Genomic DNA, 17,234 nt, shown 5'->3' on the forward strand with positions numbered 1-17,234 from the left:
AAATGTCACGACCATACGTCGTCTTCAACTTTGTTTCAGTGGGTTTTGTTCCCTTTGGGCGGAACCAGATGAGCTGTTTCCAGTCTTTGTGCCAGACGAAGCTAACCAGCTGCTGACTGTAGCTTCATATTTAGCCAACAGATATGAGACTAGTATAATAAATGGTAATGTGAAGCTCAGCTAAAGTAAACATCTCCCTAATGACCCGAGAGATTTTCTCTTTTGATGATAGGAACTAAGCAAAAACAAAAGCATTTTTTTTTAATTTTTTTTAATGTGGAATTATTCCTTTATCCATCACTATTTCTTTAGCATGAACATTTCAGTATATCATACATATATTAAATGAGATAATCTATGACACATGTGATTCATGTAAATAAAGTACATGGGTCACCAAGCAGCAGAAGTATTTGAATGTCAGTCAGCGTGAGCATTACAAAGGTGTTGTGTTGTGTTGGTTGTTCTTGTCAGGCGTGAAGCAGATGCGCTCTTACAAGGGCCTGCTGTAAACAAGGAATATTGTGGGGGCAGCCCCTTCAGGGAAAAATATTACCAGCCCGTGTCATACTGTATGTATAAAGCTGAGAATCATAAAATGCCACTTGGGTCTGTCACAGATAAACAGCCCACTAAAACCAGGTTGAATTCTAATATTTTTCCACAGATGCTAATGCATAATTTACCTACAGTCTCTCTTACCGAGCAACAAAATCTAGAGACAGGAATGTTTTTGTCATTTATTTATTCTTTTCCAGTAATCGCCCTGCTGACGCCCACAGGGGCCTCCATCTGGAGAGATCACCCACGGATGTGTGTGCTGCGATGCCAGTAGGTGGTCCTGCCCGTGGCTTGGTGGGTGAGCGTGGTGTAGTCCCTGCTGCCACTGTCGCTGACATATCAGAGCTGTTTATTAAGAGGATGACAACTCTATCAAGCCCCATAAGCGGGCCCTCGTGCACAGGAGTTCTTTTGTTACTTTCAGGGAGGGTGTCATCAATCTTGCTGCCATGCTACTCTCCTGAGCTGTTGATGGCAAACACGATTCCTCCCTTTCTGCCTGGCCTCTCCCGCCTCGCAGTCTGGATTCAGGCGTGGTGAGGGGGATCGGGGAGATAGGAGGACTTTCCCCGAGAGTGCCTTTTCTTGACAGGCGACGGAGCGGACCGTTTGGACACCAGGGGTGGATATATGGGACCATGTAATGAAAAGACGTTGACAGGACCTGCTTGCTCTGTAATGAAGGTCCTCTGGAGCTGTGAATGGATACACACATCCTTCACGCTTTTGTCTCCCTGCCTTTCCCACAGAATCTATCTCATCCATTTTAACCAAAGAAGAAGGTGTAAGAGAAGCATCCCAAACAACAGCTCAGTGTTTTAACATTTACATGCAAAGACGTGGTGTGAATCTTCAATGAAACAGCAGCTAAGTTGATTTACACCCATGATTTGTAAGTTAAGTCCCCTCTGCATTAGCCCATGAAGGTGCAGTTGAATTTTCACCCTCTCTTTCCTCTTTCTGTCAGTGCTACTCAAGACTCAGTGCAGCTCACAGAGATGGACTATGATGTATGTACTCCACTTTAGCATTGGCTGAGGTCACAGACTCCATAAATGTCTTAGACAAGTCTGATATTTTAATCTCTTTTTAGTGAGGGGATGTTGGGCCTTTGCCCAATCAATACACAGGGCAATAGCCTTGCCAAGAAATCTCATGGTAACTTTTCATTGTTCTGTCTGGAAGCTGAAATGTCAACCAGAATAGCACTGCTCAAACTGGAGCTGAAATACGGCTGTCTGTAGCCAAAAACATCATTTTTTTTATGACCCAGACGTTTCTGACAATAATGAACGCAGAAAACGGTGATTGCGGTCTGAAGATGACTCCAGTCTGAGGAAGAAGGGGCAGACTGACACTCCAGATTTCTTTCTTTCTTTTTTACACTCAAATCAAGTCCAACCTGTTTAATTCATCAGTCAACAATAGCCCGAAATGATAGAGCGGGGGGCTGTGCTGCTGCCTTTGTAAGCATGCAGCCAAAAATATCAAGACACTCTCTCACATTAACATTGCTAATTTGTTTGCCAATGGTTTCCAAGGCGCTGAATAATTGGCTGTGAGATATTGTTTGTTCAGGTGTTCCGCATAATTGAATTCTGTATTGAAAATACTGTGGATGAATGTCAGAAGAATAGTGAAAAGAACCATGTACTTTGTGATACATTTTCTTTGAAATGGAGCGATTGGTGGAGATTAATTCTCATCCCAATGGCGACTAGTGATGATTGCAGCACATTCATTATCCGGCTAATGTATTTAAGCACACACGTTTTGAATTAATGTCCTGTTGCCGAATCTCTTTTTGCGGACCCTTTTAGAGATGATAGGGTTTGCTTTGCACATGATGACCTTTTGAAACTCACAGATTGATTTCATGCATCCATTATTCCACCAAAACGCTGCTTTTGTCAGCACTCTGCTGTGAGCCGTGTGCTGATAAGCCTGTTAATGTGTGTTGCTGCGTTGCCAGGCCCGTACGCACATGTGGAAGTGATATAGTGTGCAGCTGGACACATGTGTTGACAGAGCCGGATGATGTATTTGATCATAGTTAGTTGTGAGGAGGGTTGTGGTTGGTTTTGATTCAGCTGCCCGATGCTGACCTAACGCCTCGACTCAATCAGTCACCTTGTCCTCCCCTTGACTCCTCACCCCCTGATCCTCCTTTCCCACCCCAAAGGACTCAAGAAAAACAACCCGAGTGCTTAAGACCCTCCCTTTGCTCAGGCCCCTGTCTGGACAGAAATAAATTAGATATGAAATCAGTACTGGGTTCTCTTTTCCGACATACTTCCAACCACAGATCTTAAACCACGAGCCACCGAGTGATTTTTGAATGAAGTTGTTATTAAAAGCAGTCGTGATTTAGTGGCGTGGTAAATCAAATCTGAAAGTGCTTCAATAGTGAAAATTTGATTAAATAGGAAATCAAATCAAATCTTGACTTTCAAGTTATCACAAAAGTATCAGTTTGAATTACTGGTTTTAAGTTTAATAAACAAAACATAAAAGTTTGATTGAACAAGCAGTTGAACTTGTAAAACTGAGTTAAAGGGGAATTCCGCCATTTCTTTCATCAGCCCGTTTACAACTCTCGGGTAACCACACTGCTTATGAGAGAAAAAAAAAATTGATAGTGAAGCCCAAAAAGAAAGTATTGAAAAGAAGCATGCTTATTTTACCAGATGTCTGACGGGTTCCTCGTTTTCCTAAAGGCTGGGCACTTGTGTTTATGCTTGCTGCTTCGAGCATTACAGACGTGAATCTCATGGTGCGTTCATGAACAACTGAACAAGTTCCAACCTCCAAGTGGGGAAACACCTAAATGCCAAATGTCATACCAAGAAAGTGGGAGGTTTTAGAAAGCTATGTGAAGTAGGCTTGATGTCACTTGACATAGGCTGGGTTTGTGTACGAGAGGAAGACATTATTTGAGGATACAATGAGGTGAAATCGTCAGATTTGGAAAGCCTGGCCTACCTAGTCAGCTAGCTTTGTTAAATGTTAAAAAAACAGAACTGTAGATATGGAAATCTTTAAATACAGGCTGTTTGAGGACCATTGCCACGTTGCGGCCCTGTTAACGCATATTTCAACAAAACACTGTTGCTATGATGCCCCTGCCTGTAACATATTTAATTTTCAAATCTAGGGATGTCATGAGAACTGATACTTTGTCAAGTTTGTACCCAAATTCTAAAAACGTGACAGAACTTGTTTCCTGTGGTACCGACATGGAAAACACGTCAAGCAACCGGACCGCTCCGACTTCTGTAAGTTGTACCTTACTAAAAGTGAAACAAAAGTGCAACTAAAAAAATGTATTTATTAAAGGACAAATATCACGACAGAATATCTGAATTTGCTCTCCCACACCCCTTACTCAAATAAATAAACTCAAGTTGAATCTTGCTCGTTTCATTAGTTCATTTTATTATTTAACTATTATTATTATTATTATTATTATTATTATTATTATTATTATTATTATTATTATTATATCGTGTTATCAACAGTGGTATTGAGAATTCTGGATTTTAAGTGGTATTGGTACAGAGTAAAAAAATGTTGGTATTGTGACAACTCTATCCAAATCTGTGTCGTCTGGTTCCTTCGGTGTTATTAGAGCTCTTCTTGTGCTTCCCGTTCATCAAGTCGACTGTGTGTGTGTGTGTGTGCGCGCGCGTGTGTGCGTGCGTGCATGCTAGGTGCATGTGTCTGTGTGTGAATCTCCGGTCTAATAATCAGTGACAAAGATGTTATAGGAGTGTGACAGAGTTCTATTTGCCATAACGGACATCTTCATCCCATCACTTTGCTTGTGTTTTTTTTTCCCCTGTTTTTGCAACTTACCAAGTGCCGAGCATCTGTGGTGTTTCCAGGCGGATACACTGCAATGGACTGGGAATTCAGAGGATTCAGACAAGGCCACAGCAGCTCAGGCAGGTGGAGAGAAGGAAACACTGTGCACACAAGCACCGCAGGAGTAGCGAGAGGAAAAATGAATTGCTTGTCGGCGTCTCATACTTGAAGTGTTTAGCAGACATGCTGTCAGATTCAGAGGTCAGAGGGGATGATTGTATCGACAGGTTTTATTCGCTGGTCATAAGTGAAAAAGAGTCAGAAAGCAGGGCTCGAGCAGCGAAAGCTTGTGATGCAGAAACGCACTATAAATCACCACGTAGAGTGTGCGCTGAGTGAAAACTGAAAGCAAGAAACACTTGCTGAATATGTGGCCAATTTTCACAATTTCAAACTCTATAAATTCAGCATAATTGCCTCCTGAGCTAACACATCCAATTTGAATTTGGCACACACAGTTTTGAATTGAATTTGCACTTGGAATAATCATTTGAAGGCGAAACCTCAACTCCACTAATTTGCAAATATTTCATGATTATGATTTATGGACATCGCCATTGGCATGTGGGCAGAAAATACTTGGCCGTAGCATGCCAGCAAGAAAGTTGAATAATTTAATGTACATGAATTCCAACTTGATATACTCTGATAATAGAAAAGCACTCAATGGCACAGTTTTCTGACAATGAACTGACTTTAAATGTGTTTTCTTTTGTTTGTGTGAATGTCAAGTTTTGTAGTTCATTAATTTGAATTAATGGTATTCAAATCAACATCCACTGAAAGTATTGACAGAAACATGTAAACTCTTCTCTGTCTATATGAATGTATAGAAACATTTTTATAACACAGATTTGAGCTTCTCTGTCTTCACCAAACTCATTTATACTTTGACAATTTATGTGCAAATTTAGAAACGTAGTTCAGTTTATCCTGAACTCCTTTTTTCTCAGAGCAGTCAGCGACGTGAGACATCAATCAAATGACAATAAACAAAAAGTGATAGCACAGCATTAGCATGTGCGCTTGTGACAGCATATTGTTGCTGTCCAACAAAAGGCAGTTTATTTTTTTAATTTCCAAACAGTCAACTCTTCATGAAATTAAAAAATAGCTTTGTCTTAAGCTTTTTGACAATGCAGCATTTCTGTAGATGTTTCAGTCCAATGTAAGATGGCTCATTATTTATTATTTAGAAAAAGGAGAACTTTCTCGGCCCACTCAGGGTAAAAAAAACAAAAACAAAGCATCTGCTCACTTACCTCCATTGTAAACACTTAGTTTACTCTCTAAGCTTCTACTATCAGCTGATTCTTTCACCAGAGAATAGCCATCATATTTTAAAGCGCAGACATTCATGTGCTATTTATTAAATCTGGCACCTTTTGATCTTGTGGTGGTGTGCAGCAGATTTTAAAGGTTCAGCCCATAAAGTTGTTAAATCCTCCAAATTATCTGAAAAATTCAAAATTATGTAATATAAATGTAATATATACATTTGCAGGTAATTTTTTTTTTTTTTTTTTTTGCTGACTAGTAATGAGAAATGAGAAAACGTAAACTTGTGCTTTACAAGTTATTTTATCTGCTGACTGGTAAAGTTGTCCATGTGTAGAATGATAAACGGAGGGTTGTACTTTTCCTCAAAATTTGTAATAGCAGTTTTGCAAATATATCCTAAAATGTTTAAATCCCAGGGTCTGTCAGGTTCACAGCAGGTCTGCTACTAAGTAGGGCATTTTGTAACACACTTACTGTGAAGTGTTTATGAGTTAACAGGAGATCCACTGATACTTGGAGTATAGTAGTACGTAGTCTAAAAGTAATGCTTCTTCAAGAAAACACTAACGCATGTGCAGTAGTTCAAGTTTTTGGTTTTACTTTACCTTTTAACTCCTCTTTTATAGCAAACAAATTTCATTCTTTTACAGAGGTCCTCTGTGCAGCTGACTAGTTGATGTTGCTCGCCACATTGTCACTGAATGGATGCTTTAAGAATACAGTGTTTGTGACAAAAAGTAAAAGGGTGTTGTGTTTCTCAGGGCACTTTGCTGAGGCTTTTCACTTGGCAGTGGCCCGTGATGCCTGACCCCTCCCTTTCTTTGTCACCGCTGGCGCTGTACTCTGTTTTCTCCCATCTCCGTGGCAACCAGCGCTGCATGCTATTGTGTTGATGTTTGTCCACAGCTAAGGTGTCGCCTATGTGTTTAATGGACCTCCCAGTCCGCTTCAGTGTCCGCTTGAGGGTCCCCCCCAGCAAAGCGGCGCGGCCGGGCCCCGGCGCTGTTTGTCCGCGGGTGTCAGCGAGGCAGGATGGGGATGAGATAGAGCTGATAATGGCTGCTTTGTTCTTTTGCTGGATGTGTTGAAGCTGTGCTCCTGTGGACCAGGAGACGCCTGGTCAAACAGAGACACACAAAGGCTCTGGAAACGGCTGGCCGTGGCCCATTCTCCACAGTCTGCCATGCTGCCAACATACACCACCTTCTGCAGCCACACTGAATGACTACCCTCACAACCTTTCACACATATAAAAGCACTCTGTCACTCAGTGGGAATACTGACATTTGCCTTTTGTTGGCTATAAAGGATTTTTTAATACTAAGTTTTTTTTAAGGTGATTACTCAGAGGTCACATACACCATTAGAATCAGTATGGGGGCTCTTTTGAGGGACATTCAATTTATTCACTCGTAAAAGCCACACAGGCATCACTTGATTCAGTCGAGCTAAAGTCAAGATTGATGGTTTTCCTTTGCTTTTGATGTGTAAGTGGTGCATTTTCTGGATATCCTCACTAATGTTTGAAACTGAGGACAAATCCCCCCCTATAATGGCATTTTTTAACATTTACAGAGAGGGTACATAGCTGCACAGAGAATAGTCCTGCTTTGTAGTTCTGGGGAGATAATGGTGAATTTAACAGTCAATAACACTGTAAACTTTTGGAACACCAAGAAATAATCTCTCGAGCAAATGCGCCACACATTCTCATCACCGGCTTGTGTTTTAACCTCTTTAGCACAGCCCCTCGAGGAAACGGGGGGGATATGATTAGGAATTCGTTAGCGGGCTTCTATTTTTATGCTGATGACACACTTTCTTCTCCTGGGCTCTCAATGTTGCTGGCGCTTGACTTTCTCACTGTCTTTTCTAAACTAGATCAGCTGTTTACCACCATGTAGAACGTGACATGAAGTTCACTGACTAAAGCAGCTGCAAGCGGAGAGGACTGATATCAGTCAGAGAGAAAACTCCCTGTCATCTGAAATCCTGTCACATGTCCTGACACCAATCACAAGGCCCTTTACATCCCTTCTTCTTAAAAAGAAAAAAGATGCTGCGGCTCAAAAGGTGATTTTTTTTTTTTTTTTTCATGGCTGCTTCAATTACGTTTCTCTAGTTATGCCAAATGCCTCAAGTATTGAACGTGAGATACAAAAAGGATGCAGAAAACCAGTAAAGGATGCCACATAGTTTTGTTGAAATTCTGCGTTTTTGTTCGTCCCATCATGTTTGGAGCAGATTACAGTGTGTCCCGCACATCCCTGCTCCCGAGGGTGCCTCCTCTGTGGTTCAGGTATTGTGACCAGGCAGGCGGGCTGGTGGCCCTGGGCCCTGTGCGCTTTAGAGAAGAGAGGACAGTGCCTGCATTTGTTTCCTATTGAAAAGGATTACAGGTCCTGACGGCCATGATTAATCACCCAGAGGCAGACATCTGAATACGGCCAGGGAAAGGTTCAACTTTTTAATTCATCCCACACACAATCTATTCAAACCAGCTGTTGGCGCTGCTTTCCCTCATCTCCCTGCTCTTTCTTCTCAGTGACCATTGCCTTCCACTGTCTTTCTCTCCCCATTTATGGCTCACATAATTATCTGGGGACGCAGTTGTTGTAATTGGCGGGGGGTGCTTGGACGACGCTCTGCGCTCTATTTTTTATTGGAGATGGGTTTCTTTCTTCTTTGTGGGAGAATGGTTAATTGACTTTGTTAATGCATTTGGGGATCAGTGATTTCTCAACAGCAAATGACCTTTATGGAGCTCAGCGCCACATATTGTTCAGTGTGTGTGTGTGTGTGTGTGTGTGTGTGTGTGTGTGTGTGTGTGTGTGTGTGTGTGTGTGTGTGTGTGCGCGCGCGTGTGCGTGCGCACATGCGTGCCTAAACAAGTGTGAGCCTGTGTACTGCATCAGTGCGTGTGTGTGAGAGAGTGAGTGAGCGAGCGAGCGTGTGTGTGTGTGTGTGTGTGTGTGTGTTGATCCATTGTGACCTTTTCTTGTGTCAGGTGTGTTTGTGTACAGGCAGAGAGATATTTCCCTCAAAGCCTCTTTTCCAAAACACTTCAAATTCATAAACATTTTCGTGCCACTACTACGCTGACAGACAGCAGAAATCCTGTGTTTTGAATAAATTTCACATTTCACCATGTTCGTACCCACTCATATGAGCAGGCCTTCTCATTAAGACTCAGCAGGTTATATGATGGTATTGCTGGAATCCCTGGAGCAAAATGAACAGGGACAGCTACACTGCTTAATGCAAGGTAGCCTAGCAACAGATAGTGGGATGGCAGTGGAAACATACCCTCATATTTATGTTTACATGAGAGAATGATTTGTCTGTCAGGCTGATGGATCCTAATGTTCTCCTCTCCCCGGGGCTTTTCTTGTGCCTCACGCAGGCCTGACACTTACCCTGAAGGACAGGCACCACCTTCCCCAACACGCATGAATACTTAATACTGTTAGACTGTATTTATGCAAAGAATGGAAATGGCACCAGACTGGAGGATAGGGGGGTTAAAATGCATCAAAACATGACACGGTATGCATCACGAACATGGGAGGGGGCATGGAGAATGATGGCATACACGAGGAAAGAGACTGGCACGTTGTTTCTTTTCTGTAGTTTATTCCCCATAACAGCAAGCAAGTAATGGGATTGTAGGTCAGTAGAAACAAGTAGTTTCATGAGCACGGCGGCCGTTGACAACTGTGACAATGTAAACGCAAGTCACTTCCAGTAAGTACAGTACATGAGCTATATGACTTGATCGAGTCTGTCTTTACTGTATGTCCAGCTCCTCCAGGGACAGACTACATCAACTCAATTAGCCTGGCACAGCCTGAGTATCAGCACCATAGATTAGATTTCACTCTGCCTTGTTTACCAGAGAGCGGCCGGCAGAATAATATCTATACAATTTGTGCTTTCAGAAAAATTATGATGGTATCATGGCGGGGAGCACCACATATAAGCTTCTCCTGTGTTGTGGTATGGGGGTAAGTGGCTGGGAGAGACATAAAAAAGCCTTTTGTCAGTAGATAGGCATATCCCTGTTCATCCTGGGAACTTGTTTCCATAGTTACATCAATGTTGTTGAAGTGAGAAGATCAGGTATTCCAGCGAGTGATCGTTTACATGAGCTTTGCTCCTTTCCTATTGATTTTCATCCCACGTTAGAAAAAAAACCCCAGCCCACTGCACACCATCTCAGAGATGTTGTGGAAGTAATAAAAGGGCGAAATGTGTCAGAAATGTACTGGACAAGGAAAAAAAAAGAAGAAAGAAAAGCCTCTCAAAAAGCATTGAGAGATTTTTTGAGATGTCATGTCCAGCTCCACTGGGGAAGGAGTGGGGGTGGCGGGGGGGGGGGGGGGGGGTCAGGTAATGCTGTCAGAGCCACAAACCACAAAACATGATAGCGGCTGAGACCAAAAACTAATCTCTGTGTCTGACAGTCGATGATCGCCCTGTTGTTAGCCACATGCCCATGTGTTCATGTGAAATCTCCTCAACAGCGCGCCACTTGCTGTAATGCTAATGGCCCTGAAAAGAGAGTTAATCACTGCTGCGCGGTTAGCCACATGCTTGCCTCTTGCAGCATCGGATGGTGTGTTCCAGGGGTTAGCAAAACACTGGCGTAACACATGATCGCTCTTTATGAGGCTGGGGCCTGCAAGAGAGAGAGGGGGCCCACAGACGATGCTAAAAAGACGGTAATGACAGCCATTCACCGCAATCCAATTATGCAAAAGGGAGTCTAAACAATTCCATCATCCCCTAAATTAGATTGTCCTAACGAGATAAAGGCACCAATTAATCCTGAATTAATTTCTACAGCTCATTTTCCCCAGAAAACACTCTAATATGCAAATGCCAGGGAGAGGCAGAGAGGCATCCTTCTGCAGGGGTTTTCACCACCTCTGCTTGTCGGATTCTCTTCCTGAGTTAACTTGTGAACTTGGACACATATTATGAGGATAAAATTAAGGAATATAACACGCATCATGGCTCAGGTTTGGCACTGAAGAGAAACTGTTCAAGAGTAAAGGTGGATTTCTCCGGATTTCATGTGCGAGTTCAATGAATGGCATTGTTTTATTGACACCAGGCGTTCAATAAACTCCTTATAGTGCTGCTACTAGTGTAACGGAAAGCAAATTGAAGCCAAAACAAAGTCAATATGTGTAAATTGACAGCTCGGTTTAGCTGATTAAATGCAAGGAGCTCAAAAGATTCAAATATTTGAGTTATGACTGTTGACAGGGATGGTTTCTGTGCAGAGAGATAAAAACGTGTGAATTTTTTGGTCATTTTTGATTTCCTTTACTGCTTTGTATTATAGTACCATGGGCGGATTATAACACAACGGGCCCTTGGGCAGAGGCATATAAAATGAGCGCTATCCCTCCTACACAGCAGTGAGACACGAAACACATACACGTCATTTGTAGTCCTTTTGCATCTCTTTGTGGTCTTTTTGTCTCTCTGTGTGAGCATTCGGTGTCTCCTGATGGTCGTTTTTGCATCTTTTTGTGGTCACTTTGCATCTCTTTGTGGTTTGCGCCCAGCAGACCTGCTCAGTAATCCACCCCTGGTGACAATGTCGTTTTCAGATCATTCAGTGGGTTTTAAATTTTTGATTTATTCTGCTTAAGAAGTAGGAACATTACCTCAACCTGTACAGGAACATATGATCTTTTAGATTATATTTTCAGTGGACACCAGTGTACGATCATTGTTAAAGTTTCTGTAGTTCATAGTAAACAGTTGAACCAACACTGAAACTCATATTAGCTCGCTACAAACTTGCAGTTGCACACCAAAGCCAGTAAATATCTTTTCGCTTTGAAAACAAAGCAATTAAAACATTTCTTCATCATAATCATCATTATCATTTTCACACTCCTAATTATCTTGCTGCCAGCTGTCTCGAGTTGTTATAATTGAGTGATCTGACACATTTTCTCAATAGTGCCTGAGATGCATACATGTATGTTTACAGAAATGATTGCTCAAAGTTTCTTTTAAACACACGGCTTTCATTGTTATTATTTATGATTGTTGATTGAATGGCTTTGGCTTTTTTTCTCAGCATAAATCTCAACCCTGCTTCATATCGAAATGAAAATGTAGAAAGGCCTCTTTACTCCATATTTTATCACAGTAGATGTCTTTATGAATCTGGTTCGGGCCTTGAAGCGCAGTATTTTATTGATCAGCAGTGAGCTACCACCACCACCACCTGTGCGCCCCCCAGTGATGACAGACACAACCAGGCTGTCAGTTGCCAGGCAATATTCACAAGCACTGGCCCACATCAGCTAATTACCAGCAGAAATCACGTATTGACAGATGGGCCCATGCATATTGATCGGCCAGCGCTGCCACGTTCTAAATCACCAAACGCTAATGAATCATTTCCCGTTTGGGAGAGAGAAGGAAAAACAGCATTAGTCTTCTGTCTGACATCATACCTGTATTGCACAGAGCACATAATGTGAATACACACACACATCACAGCAAACTCTCCCAAGACTTAAGCAGCTCGCATACACACCGTCTCATCTCTCCTTCGGCCTCTCTCACCATCCCTCTCACCCCAGCCATCCCTCTCTGTGCTGCGTGGTAGTTATTTTTCATAGCAGCGAGTTGGTGGAGGCAGTAAATACCCCTCTCCTCTGACTGCGGACCCAGAGTGACCCTGCAACCTCTGTGTCTCTGATGCCTCTCCCAAGGTCTCTCATTCCAAGGTCCCTGTGATACAGCGCTCTAGTTGCAGCGTAGACCCTGTAATTCACCAGCCTGCTAGATCGCCTGCCAGGAGCTATTGATTTTTGTTTCCCCAATCTCCAGGAGAGAGGGAAAGAAAAGATTAAAAACACTTTGTCAGTTTGGTAGGGAATAAGAATTCTGCGCAGGGGGATACCTAGGAGGGCACGGGGTCAGGGCTGAGGTACTGTATGTCTTTATGGCTTTAACTATTTCACCACCACGGACATCTCTCTCACTGTGGCTCTGCCTTCTCTTTGTCTTTTTTCCTTTGCCAGGAAAATTCAAGGGTGGAGGGGAAACAGAGATTTTGCAGGTGTTGTTACTCAGGGATGACCTCTCTTCCTCCTCTTGGTACATACTGAGCACACTACGACACGAGTGTCAGTGACTGTGTTTAAATGCACACACAAAAAACAGAATAAAGGCAGGACATTGAATGAAGCGTTTGCGTGTGATGCATTGGTTTAAAACCTGTACCTGTAGTGTTGTCAGTAATCACACTTCTCCACCCTTTAACCTTTTACGTGTAGATTTATGTAAAGATGATGTTGATCTGAACCCTTCTAACCGTCAGGAAAGCTAATATACTATAGCTTGTAGTAACAAACCTCAAACAAATGTTCACATTGGTTTGAGCCTATCAAATTTATGTGCAGGAAGCTCATTGCACATATGCATATGAATGGACTTCATCTAATTAAATACGATTGCAGTTTAGACATTTTCTGTTTTTTGCAGTTCTTGTATATTCTGTGCAGCTAACCGTATGCACATCAGCTGTGTTGGTGAAGAGTGGCTGTGAGTGTTTAGTATTTGTGACACCTTAGACTTTTTGTTGTTTTCCTCCTGTTTGTCTTACTGTTCATTTCTGAAATGTCATCAAAACGTTTCTGCGTAGATGCTAATTGAAACAGGTTGAAACATTTTTAACCTGCACAGATCGGTCCTTACCTCAATTTGTGCAACGGCACCACCTCTTAATCTCTCTGTGCAATCTGACCACTTTGGGTAACGGTTTTTAATTTGTTCTTTCAAAAGTCTGTGATAACTTTTAGCAAGCTAGCTTAATTAAGGTTACGTTATTTATTAGTTAAGGTTATTGTTGGGTGTTCTTTTACCATTGAATTGTATGCATTATGATGTGATCACGTGTTTTGTATGTAAAATCTTAACAAACCTTCAGTCAAGGAGCAAATATAGGGTTAGATAAACGTAGTGGAAAACTATACCATCAAATGAATATCTTAAAGAAAAGTTGAAGCTCCTCCAGCAGGAGTCTAGTTGTGTTAAGAGGATTAATCTGTGCTTAAAAAAAAGAAAAGAACTACCTACCTTTACTACCTAAAATGAGGCTGCTACCTAAAAGCATCACATTACTGCTCTATATGTCCGTAAGTGCCCTGACTGCATGTTAGTTAAACATGTTTGACTTTTGTTCCCTCTCACCAAATGAGCGAGATGATAAATTGAAAACCCATGTGCTCGCAGTTCTCCAGTTTATCATTTTAGTCATTTGGGAAAACCTACAGACACACACACACTCTGCCGTTCAGTCAAATACAGTCATGCTAATGCGATGCCAATGCATTACCCCATCAGATTGTGTTATGCATGGACGGCTCTTATCATTTCACCCTAACTTTCAGCTAAATGTGGAGAATGTTTTTCCCCTGACATTAGGGTTTGGTAATGGTGCCTTTCAGGGCCACTCTATTTTCTGAAATGAAATATTCATTCATTGGTGAGGACAGTCTTAGAGGAAGTCTGTCTGAAATGTGAATTCATGGTTCCAGCAGACATTTCTTCAATATTTGATGGGTCATCAGAGCTCTGTGTCTAATACTGCACACTTCTTCCAAGTATTCATTTTCCCTCTGTTTTGCTTCTCTCTGTCTGCAGTAGGTTAAATCTACCCACAGTTAACTGAATAAGGTATAAAAATGTGGGCAAAAAAACTCCTTCTAGGATCATTTTTCTACATATTTTGGTGAGATTTTAAGCACAAATCATCCGTTTTCTAGCTTTGGTGATGGTATTTTTCTTTTCTTTCTCAACAGGTTATCATCTTATAAGTCCAATCTGTTGTGTGAAACCATCAGCAAGTGCACACTAAATCAGCTTGATTGCATGCCAACAAGAAGATAAAAGGCTCGGAGGTGGGTACAGTAATCCAAGGAGAGCGGGTGGTCTGCTTCAAGGCATATCGTTTTATTCTCTCATGCATATTCACTTCTAAGCCTCTGAGTATGCAGATTAGTCTTGTCTGAACAGTGGACTCTCCAATCACATCCTACTTTTGCTTTTTCTTTTTTCCTACGCTCTAACTGCACCCTGCTGTGCACGAGTGCTGGCACAATGAATGTAATGTGCATGAATTTGTGTGTGTGTGTGTGTGTGTGTGTGTGTGTGTGTGTGTGTGTGTGTGTGTGTGTGTGTGTGTGTGTGTGTAGGGGGGATTTTTTTTTTTCTTGTTCCTAAGTTTGGAGGCAGGCGGGTGTGAGTGTGCATGCATGAATTAATGTGTGTGTGTGTGTGTGTGTGTGTGTGTGTGTGTGTGTGTGTGTGTGTGTGTGTGTGTGTGTGTGTGTGTGTGTGTGTGTGTGTGTGTGTGTGTGTGTTGTGTTTGTGTGTGTGTGTGCGCGTGTGTTGTGTTTGTGTTTAGCTACGTGTGTAGATATGTGTTTGCCAGACACATGGCTTTGTCTTGTCCTGGCACCGTGCTCGGCTCACCAGATGTTCTCCTTTTTATCATCCTCCACTTGCACCGTGTTCTTTGAGGTTTAGGGAATCTGTGTCGCTCACATTCAACTTCCTCTGTTGTTTTCTGCTGTTTTGTGGAGAAAGGACAAGCTCTTCAAAGCCTTTTTTTTTTCATTTGTATATATAAAAAAAATAAAAATCTGTGAAATGAAGGTTTCCTCCAGTCGCAGTAGCTTATCATCTAGTTGTTGGGTTATTAGAAGCTAATGATAAGATAGGAATTTGTTCAGCCACGTCCTCTTATTGAATAGCACCGTCACTGCTGTAAATGGGCAACATTTATTGTTTAAATGGACACCCATTTATTTGTTATGGTGAAAAAAAAATGTTTGTGGTGAAATCAAGGTTGAATGTAGTCAGTTGAAGTAATACATTTATTAGCGTTTGCAATATTGACAGAATAAGAACGAGTCTTTCTGAGTTTTCCTGCCAGCGCTAGCACTGATGCTCTAACGCTCTAATCGTAAGCTTCTGACACTGGATGTCCCGAGTCCCAGTTCCCTTAGCCAGATTTCTCCCCTCGTAGCCCGCACTTAAAAAAAACTGTATTAGCAGCCAGAGGATATCGTGTGCAGAGACTAATTGCAGCACAATGATTTAGTTTCTTTTGGCATCAGAGGAAAATTAGAACAAAGGCATCAAAACTCACTTTTTTCCCTCGGTAGCTCAGTCTCTGAACGGTCCCCACCGGCCATAGTCCTCCTGCGTGGCTAATGCAACTGCATCGTTGGCACATTTATTCAGCCATATACGCTGGTTTGATTAAAAGCAGTTGAATATCCAAGCCAGACAAACTCTGTAAAATGTATCCTCGTCCATAACATCCTCTGCACTCATATTTTGGGATGCCATTTTCGCTGTTGGAAATTGTAGCTCGTTTTAGTACAAGCCAAGAGAACAAGTTTTTATTTTGAGTGCCATCTAGAGTGCCCCCTCGTGACCCAAACGGCGCAGCTAACTTGAAGTTCTTGTGACCACCGACTTCGTGACTGTACATGAAATGATGGAGCTGGTTACGGAAGAACAACAGATTTTGCTGCTGCTTCGCAGAGATGGAGCAAATTTATTGAGGAATTGTTTGTTGGTGACTACATTTATCATCAACACTGATTGGACATCCACATAAACAGTGGCTAATTTTATTTTGTATTAATACTCCACATCATTACACCAGACGAAATTAATTTACATATGAAACAAAAACATGGCAAAGACTAAAAACATCCGGGAATTAATTCAATGTCATAGCAAAAGAGAAGTTAAAGCATTTTTTTTTTTTTTATCTCCTGCCTTTTTATTTATTTCTGAGTGAAATTGAATATATTAGTGGAGTGTACTATAAGGAATAGGTTTATTTCAATCAAAGACTTTAGTTTTAAGTGCTCAAAAAGGCTTTGTTGCCACGGCAATAGTAACAAATATAAACTGTGGGAGAAATAAATATATTTGAGTGCCTTTCGGAGACGTAAACAAAGTGTTTGCTGACTGTGATCCAAGGTCAAGTGTGATTTTATATGACGGATGGTGTTAGCTAGTCACCTCGAAGCACATTTGATTGGACACATTTCTGTGCTTTTTGTATATATTTTAACGTTTTACAGGAAGACGAAGGGGAGGAACTTCTTTTTATTTTAAGAGATAAGTGAATAATTAACACAAAGACAGGATTAGAAAAATGTGAAAATGCATTTTTTATTTCTGTGTCTATAAATATACATCATCAGATTAACCTTCGTTTAGAGTTAAATGCACATACTGTAAGACGCCTCACAGATTTCCATATGAAAGCATTAAAAGTAAAGTAATAAAGTGATACAAGCATTTAATACAGCTAATTCTCATCATTCCTTAATGCTAGTGAGGTGAAAGGTGGTAATGACTTAAGAAAACCACTGCTGGAAATATACAAAGGGTGGGACTCATCTATTTAATTCATTTATTAAAAGAGGGGGGAGCAGACCCCAAAGTTCCTGCATATGTCCCTGCTC

This window comes from Brachyistius frenatus, unplaced genomic scaffold, assembly GCF_029030835.1.
Source record: "Brachyistius frenatus isolate BFR_SWC_R1_liver_20210118 unplaced genomic scaffold, ASM2903083v1 Contig_12, whole genome shotgun sequence".
NCBI classification, from domain to species: Eukaryota; Metazoa; Chordata; class Actinopteri; family Embiotocidae; genus Brachyistius; species Brachyistius frenatus.